Consider the following 8,226-nt stretch of genomic DNA (forward strand, 5'->3'; position numbering starts at 1 on the left):
ATATATATATATATATATATATATACACATACATACACTCACACAAATGCAAACACACACATATATATATATATATAAATATATATATATATATGTGTGTGTGCAGTACTATTTCCAAATCCGATTTTCCCTTCACACTTCATTAGTTAGTAGTATTCATTACATTTTTTTTATTACTATCACTACTACTTCTGCCGCTGCATAGTAACAGTTGTAGCAACAGAGTACTACTACTGCTTCAGTATCAACATTAGTAGTAGTCGTAGCAGCAGCAGTAGTAGTAGCGCTAGTATTAGCACCAGTAGAGCTGCTACTAACCATTAACTGCAATCCTATCATTACATCTCCTATAGAGCAAAAGGCTTACCTAATCAGTGGAGGAGAGTCGGTTGGTGGAGCAAGGCAATACAAAAAAAAAAAAAGCAGGCAGTGCTTTCGGCTGGTACAGCTTCTTCTAAACATTAGTTTAAACCACCATAATATTCAACACAAGCATTAATTAATATACGTATATTCTGTTATTTATTTATTACTATGGAGTAGAAAAAACAAATACAAAAAGACTTTTAAAAACTTCCAGGTAAGCAAGCGTCCATCAATTCTTCAGTTTATTTAATTATTCCGAGGCTAAACTTTTTTTTCTTATTCCATTTTGCTACCCACGAGTGTAGTTCCTGCCATTGTTTATTATACTTAAATGAATAATAAATAAATAAGTGATTGTTATCTTGTACGTGTACTCGGCTAGTGATGACTATTGTTTGTAAACGGTTATCAGGTGGATGGTGATATCATAGAGAAACCGTATAGCCAAGCTTTTAACTCGCGATGTATATATATATATATACATCCGTTTAGTTTTAGCTGTTTGGAATATAGAGTGCTCAATACCGTAAGTTGTGTGCGTATGTATGTATGTATGTATATAAAGTGTGTTGCGAGGAAAAGGTTGGCTGTAACTTCGAAGTTTCGACTGCGTTGCCTTTGTATGATAGTCTGACGAAAGGCAACTGAACCGAAACTTCGAAGTCACTATCAACCTTTTGTTGGTGCTCTATTGAAATGCATCGAAGGATCCTTCACTTAATGTTTGACTATATATATATATATATATATATATATATATATATATATATATATATATATATATATATATATATATATATATATATATATATATACACACATATACACACACACACACACACATATATACATATCAGTGTTTTGTTACATTGCCACTTAGCAACTAAATGATTCCCAATAAACTTATAAATATTCTAAGAGGGACTGGCCAAAATACTACAACAGCTTAGTTTATTTATATTGCCCGAAACTATTTTTCACTATTCAAATATTCTCATTATTCTATTTTAATTTTTTTTTCGTTTATTTTAAAAATTAACTATAACTACTTCTATTTGATTTTTTCATTAAGCCTGCTATCAAATATTTTCCAAAACAAACAAATATATGTAAATAAATATACACTAAATTCAAGCACGCACACACACATTTATATGTGTGTGTATTAGTGCGTGTATATATCTATATATATAGTCTATTTCCCTACTAAATTAATCTGGTGGTACCAAACAAATCGATACCAGAACAGCTTGAAAACTATGCAGTTAATTTCAGTCGTTATATTGATTGCTATTATCATGTTTCCCCTTTCTTTCATAGAAAATAACCTATTTGTCCCCTAGGGAAACATCCCTCACCTTTCATTAAGGCAGTGGCTATATTTCCCTTACCTTGAATTACCATCCTCTTCTGACAGAATTTGGGAGACTGCACTGCACATAGGTGTCAAATGAAATTTGACAGGTTCTTGGGGACTGATCTTGAAAAGTTAGACAGTTGTTAATTATTTTTATTTTCAGCCGGGTCTGTTCTCCTCCTTTCTCTTTTGTCTTGTCGGTAGTGTTGTCATTTTATATTTTAGACACTAAGACGAGACATTGATTTCATAATTCTCGTTGCAAAAAGCAAAAGATAAGTCAAATATGAAGACGTTAGAATAAACGTGTGTGTGTATATATATATTTGCTTTTAAATTTAACCTTAAGTTGTATTTATTAATCCTTCTTGCTCGCAAATAAAGGTAAAATAACATCGTGTCCTACCTAAATTAGGCACAAGATATGATTGAAAATTTCCTTTAATTATGTGGAATCTACTTGATGATATCATTATCAATCTAAAAATTCGTCCCCTTTATATCTTGTTCTATTTTTCCTTCGATAAATTTTCCCTCTTCGATCAGATGATTTATTATTTTATTGCCACCTTTTTTTTTTCTATGAATGCATATAAAATACGATAGAACTTATTAAAGAATCATTCATCTTTTGTACTTAGTTATTTTCCACCGAGTAAAAACAAAAAACAAAACAAAACAAAAATAACTTCATCAGCTGAGCTGCTACCTGCATATTTATGACAATTTCGCTTGAGATAATATTTATCATTTATAATATATATATATATGTTTTTTATATCTGGAAGGGGATTGCACAAAGTCTTCTTTATTTGTGTTTTATTTCTACATAATTCTTTATATGCAATTTCAATCCGATGAAGATATTGCATTGCCCGACCGAGCACAAGCAAAGGAAGATAGCGAAATAGTTGCAGAGAGAGAGAGAGAGAGAGTGCTAGTTAATCAACCTCTATATATTACTGGTATTCTGTTTTGACTTAGAGAAGACAAGTCGATTCTAGTGATATATTATCTCTACAGTAAAGAAAGTGTTTAAGACATTTCCATAAATGATCTATACCTCGGTAGTCATCCGATCTTCCCCACCTATAACTGCTTCTTTCATTTATAATTTTAATTAGTATTTGTGAGCAAATTTCGCTATATTTATGCTGTTAGTATTCTTGTCCAAGAGCTCGAACATAGCTTCTTTGCTGAAGATAATCCAGTTATTATATTTATTTTTGCGGTTTGATTATGTTCATTGTTTCGTTCTTTTAACAAATTTTTGTTTCTAATTCAGAATGTCAGAAACAAACTAGATTGATTTTAAAATTTACATTGTCAGTTTAGCCTTTCTCTCTTAATCTTTTAGCTCTAAAGAATTAATTGTTTCCGACTTAACAGAAAGGATCTGGTTATATTTTCTCTCTAATATATTTGTCTATATATATACTAATAATTACGCAATTAGTTTTGTTATTTGAATAAACACACGTGTAATTAAATACACATAAATGTTTATGTGTATGTACATAGACAAACGCATTCATATATATTATTTTGGCCAGTCATAACTTGCCTGAAAGCCCCAGCGAAACTGAGACTAATAAGAGACTGACTCGTTGCAAAATAAAATATTATTAATCTTTACTATAGTCAACACTTAACGGATATATATATTATGTAAACATATGCATACATATGTTTAGTCATGTGTGTGTATGATGGTGTATGTAAACAGTTCCTCATTATATTAACTTCAGGGGCCGGTGGTTTGTAGTGGGATGGTCAGTTACCATTAGCCTCGAATATTATACTCGATTCAGTTTTATGGTGTAGTAACTAAATTTTCTCTGTGTCCACGGTTTTTATTTTTCTTCTGATGGTTAAATATTGTTTCTAATGGTGATATAATTCTAGAAGCGAGTTCTTTTAAACGACTTATCTGATAGTTTTGATACTCTTCTTAACGGTTCGACTTCTATAGTATTTCCTCCATTTATAATCCTTATTAATTAAAAATGTGATAACCTTATATATACAAACGATAAAATTAAATTCGGTTTGTTCATATTTAAAGATTTTTATGCACTTGATGAAAAAAAAAAAAAAAGTATTTTCTATTTTCGTCTCTCACGATTTGTCTTCCCTGCTCTTACAAATATAAAAATATTTACAACAATGAATGGGATTGATAAACTATATGACTCATTAACATTATATATTATTGACATTACATACTAATATATATTATGTATTTTTATATTGTAAATGGGGATGGAGGTTAATTGACAGTTATGAACTATCAGTAGAATGTTTTGAGTTTCGAACTAACATTGGGTTTCTATTGTCTATCGTCTAAATCAGTTGTACATATAAGCATATATATATATATATATATATATATATATATATACATATGGTGTCTTGGATAAACCACGAAGATGCTGAGGGAAGAAGAGAAAGAAACGGGTACTTGTTGACTGCGGAAGTCATAGGGGCCTTGAGTTTTAGTGTTGTGCACCTGTCGATAGGTAATTTTACTTACAGCGGTTTAATGAATTGAGAAAACCCAACCCTCTCTATGCCTAAAACAAGTAAGACATAAAAACTGCATATAAAAAAACAGAATGAGTGTCGGGACTAAGGAATGATAGCCCAAGCTAATCAGGCCTCTTAGTCTTAGGTACAATAATAATGCCGAGCGGAATGTGTTGCAAGAGGAAAGGCAGATATGCAACACCGGTAAACCAACCATCTTGTTGTCATTTCGGTCGGTCAAACCCCGATATACCTCAACTTACGCGCATATACCTCAACTTACGTCGGTTCCAAGACTTGACTGAAAAAAAACGACTTAACACGAAAAACATTAAAGAAAATTATTAGCTTACATCTGTTTTATTAAATGGTTTGTACATATTTCCACGTATTTTATTTGATTTACCACTTGAGTTTTAGTTTTTAAAAATTTTATGTTTTTTAAATATGTTCGGTGAGACCGACATTAAGTCGGATAAATCGATCGAAGTTGACTTTTATTTTTTTTGCATATAACACGTATGTATATAATGCAAAACCATATTAAAAATCCAAATTCAAAACCGGATAAAAAAAAAAAAAACAACTGAAGTCGAAAAAAGATGTAACTCAAAGCGACGTGTGTTGAGGTATGTCTGTATTAGTTATATACAGATTCGATTCATCTAAGTATATTTCGTCTTGAATAAGAAGAAAAGAGAGAAAAAAAAATGGACAGCAACTGTTGTTTACCGAAATGTCATTCAGCTGTGGTATAAAGACGAGCCGAGCTAAATAGAAATTGATGTTAGGCTAGATTCAGTGCTTGAATCACACACCATACAAATATGGTGTGTATAGATCTATGTTGCCCATCAGCCGCTGCTAGCTAGTTGTTATTGTTTAGCACCTTTCCTCAACCTGTTAGTCCTGATTGAACAGGCATATGATCAAAAGCATTCCATCTATGGCCATCTCGTCTCATTGAACAATGTAGGTCTAGGTATTACAACGTCCTTTCCTTTTTTAAATGGCAGGGTGCGGTTAGAGTGAATTTGGCTACGATTTCCAGACCACGGAACAGTTATGACTACTTTCTCTTTGGTTTGTTCACTGCCAGTAAACTGTTTCTCAACCATTTTTTAAAAATCTGGCAGACCCCCATAACCATTCGATGTTTAAAAACTAATTTTATAGATATTAACCATTTCGGTTAATGTTTACAATAGTAAGCATTAACCGATATTTCTTTCAAAATTCCCATTTTGTTATTTACTCATTAACTTGTGTAAGTTGAACCATGTAAGATGTTAGGGAAAGAAACCTAGCCGTTTCTTGCATTACATAAATTTAAATCAAAACTTTTCATGCTTCTTTAAATACTACTATGGATCTCCAATTTACTATTTTGGTCGCTTGGACCCCCGTGGGTCATATGGACCCTGGTTGGGAACCACTGATTTAGATGAATAATAATTATGATAATTTGATTTTTGTATCTGGTATGCAAGATTCCTTATGTGAATTCGTGTGTTGAAACAAATTTTGTTGTGCCTTAATAAAAAAACAAAACAAAAAGGAACACAGCTTCAATAAAGGACGGTCAAAGTCAAAATCCATTGATACGGTCGCAGATGTGGCGACGAAAAAGCTTTCTGGAATGAATAAATAGATAAATGAGTGGAAATTGAACCGGTTTGTATGTTACATTAAGGTAGCTGCCTCTCCAGACACGACACAATTATAATTCTCTCTAATTTTGGCACAGGGCCAGCACTTTTAAGGGGAGGGAGAAGTCGATTACAAAGACCCCCAATGTTCAAATGGTACTTGTCGATTCCTAAGGAATGGAAAGCTAAGTCGACCTTGACGGCATTTGAACTGATACCGTAAAGAGCCGGAAGAAATGCCGCTAACCATTTTGCCTGGCGCAGTGACGATTCTGACAGCTCTCCGCCTCATTAATTTATAATAAAGCTTTCTTTAATAACACTGATCGAGGATGGTACCGAGCGATATAGCGTGAGATCATACACACATACTCACACACACGCACAAACTAAACGCGAAGATTAGCCAAAAAGAAAAGTAAACAATAAAACCAAAGGAAAAATTCCGTGGACTACTCGTGGAAAACCCTTAAAGCATGGTCACCCTGACTACTAGGGCAAGTGCCCTTTCTCTCGGTTGTCTGTCTCTAATTTATGGGCGCGTGTTCACAGCAGGTTCGTTCACTCGGTCCAAGTTCGCAATACTCCAATCTACCTTTCAACAAATTTGCTGGAAGGGAGCACTTTCGTCTCCCGATATTTATCCTTTTTAGGCCTGGTACTTATTTTGCTGAACTGCTAGGTTACGGGGTCGTAAACGCACCAACACTGGTTGTCAAGCGGTGGTGGGGACAAACAGTTACACACATACACAGGACAGACTTCTTTCAGTTTACGTCTACTAGATCCACTTTGGTCGGCCCGGGGTTGTAGTAGAAAACACGTGCCCAAGGTGCCACGCAGTGGGACTGAACTCTGGATGTAAAGTCTGGAAGAAATGCCGCTAATTCCCTCTGTTCGGTGGGTTAGTGATTCTGTCAGCTGGCTGTAGTAGTAGTAGTAGTAGTAGTTTTTTGCCACCAGGGCGACGGGTGAGGGAGACAGTAGACCGACAGATATAAAGTGTGGGGGTTTATTCTCCTGTGGATAATAAAAGAAATAATAATAGTGTTCTTGCATTAACTCGAGATTAAGGAAAGATGTATGTGCTATAAATTCGTTCAATAGATGATTGCATGATTAGTGTTTATTTTATCAATCCTAGGGGGATGAATTGTAAAATCAACCTGAATAGGATTTCATGTTAAAGGAACGGCACAGGATACAGTACTCTACCTTTTCTGTCACTCTACCCTCACTCACCCTGGTAATAAAATAAGTGCAGTAATGGTGATTAAGACTAATGGTGTCAAATAGCGCAACTCGTTATTGATTAGATTCTTTTTTCATTGCCTCCTACACATTGCTTCTAGTAACTGTTATAAAGACATAGGTGCAACAGTAACACATAATAAATATACATATAAGCTGACGTGCATGCATGTGTGTAATAAATATACACACACGTTTTCTCCCCTATCTCTTCCTTTCTCTCCCTTATACATAAGTCTTGCTGGCGTCGTTGTTTTGCTAACATGGACACAAACATTAAAGTATTGTAGTGATAGAGCGAGGATCAATATCATTCTCTTTGATCTTTGGAGGTTCATAGAGTTAAATGTCAGTAACGCTGCACTTCTTTTAAATACGATAGTTAGTTATTTTTTTCTTTAACCTTCTAGTTTATTAAAACTATCTTCTGGTGTTTAGGATTTACCTTGATGACTTATCAGAGTGTCTATACCAGTTTTTAGTGGCAGTATGCTGTATCGCGTGTTGCCAGGGGCAACGGTTGGCATTAGGAAGAACATAACATTGAACCATAACACTGCTTTGAAAAGTCATCTCTAACTCATACCGACAAGGAAAAGCGAGCGTAAAAACGAAGTTCTACTCTTTGTCTAACTCAAAGTAGTTCAAGCTCTCAGTGTCTTCCTTGTTGAATAAGCACAGAATGCGTAGTCTTCTGATCATACGCTTTCAATTTCTCCATTGAAATTAATTTTCACTAGCACACTAATATGCCACTACGGTATATTCAACAGCTGAGTCCACTTTGCTCTGAGTAGGCACTGCAGCATGCTATGGTATATTAAACACTGGCTGCACAGTAAAATTCGTGATTAGTTGGTTGGCTGCACTGAATTCAACCGTCAGTTGGAACAACTACTTGCAATGGACTGACATCTTGTGAGAATGGTCTCTTATCTGTTTACTATCAATAGAACCATGGATAAGCGCTGGATCGATGGGAATTGGATCATTCAACTTGTTCCAGCAATCTAAAGTATGAGTATAAATCTGGAATATATATATATATATTATATATATATATATATATATATATAT

The 8,226-nt window shown here is 34.1% G+C and overlaps 1 protein-coding gene across 4 annotated transcripts in view; it reads left to right on the forward strand.

The window, feature by feature from the left end:
- Nucleotides 1-257: 257 nt before the first annotated feature.
- Nucleotides 258-8,226, forward strand: part of LOC106883607 (tripartite motif-containing protein 2) — a 209,019-nt gene continuing 201,050 nt past the window's right edge. For all 4 annotated transcript variants that reach the window (XM_014934695.2, XM_014934697.2, XM_052972201.1 and 1 more), the window contains exon 1: nucleotides 258-580. The gene's annotated coding sequence lies outside the window, so the exon portion shown is untranslated. The remainder of the gene's footprint in view (nucleotides 581-8,226) is intronic.

Source organism: Octopus bimaculoides, chromosome 12 (assembly GCF_001194135.2).
Source record: "Octopus bimaculoides isolate UCB-OBI-ISO-001 chromosome 12, ASM119413v2, whole genome shotgun sequence".
Lineage (NCBI taxonomy): Eukaryota > Metazoa > Mollusca > Cephalopoda > Octopoda > Octopodidae > Octopus > Octopus bimaculoides.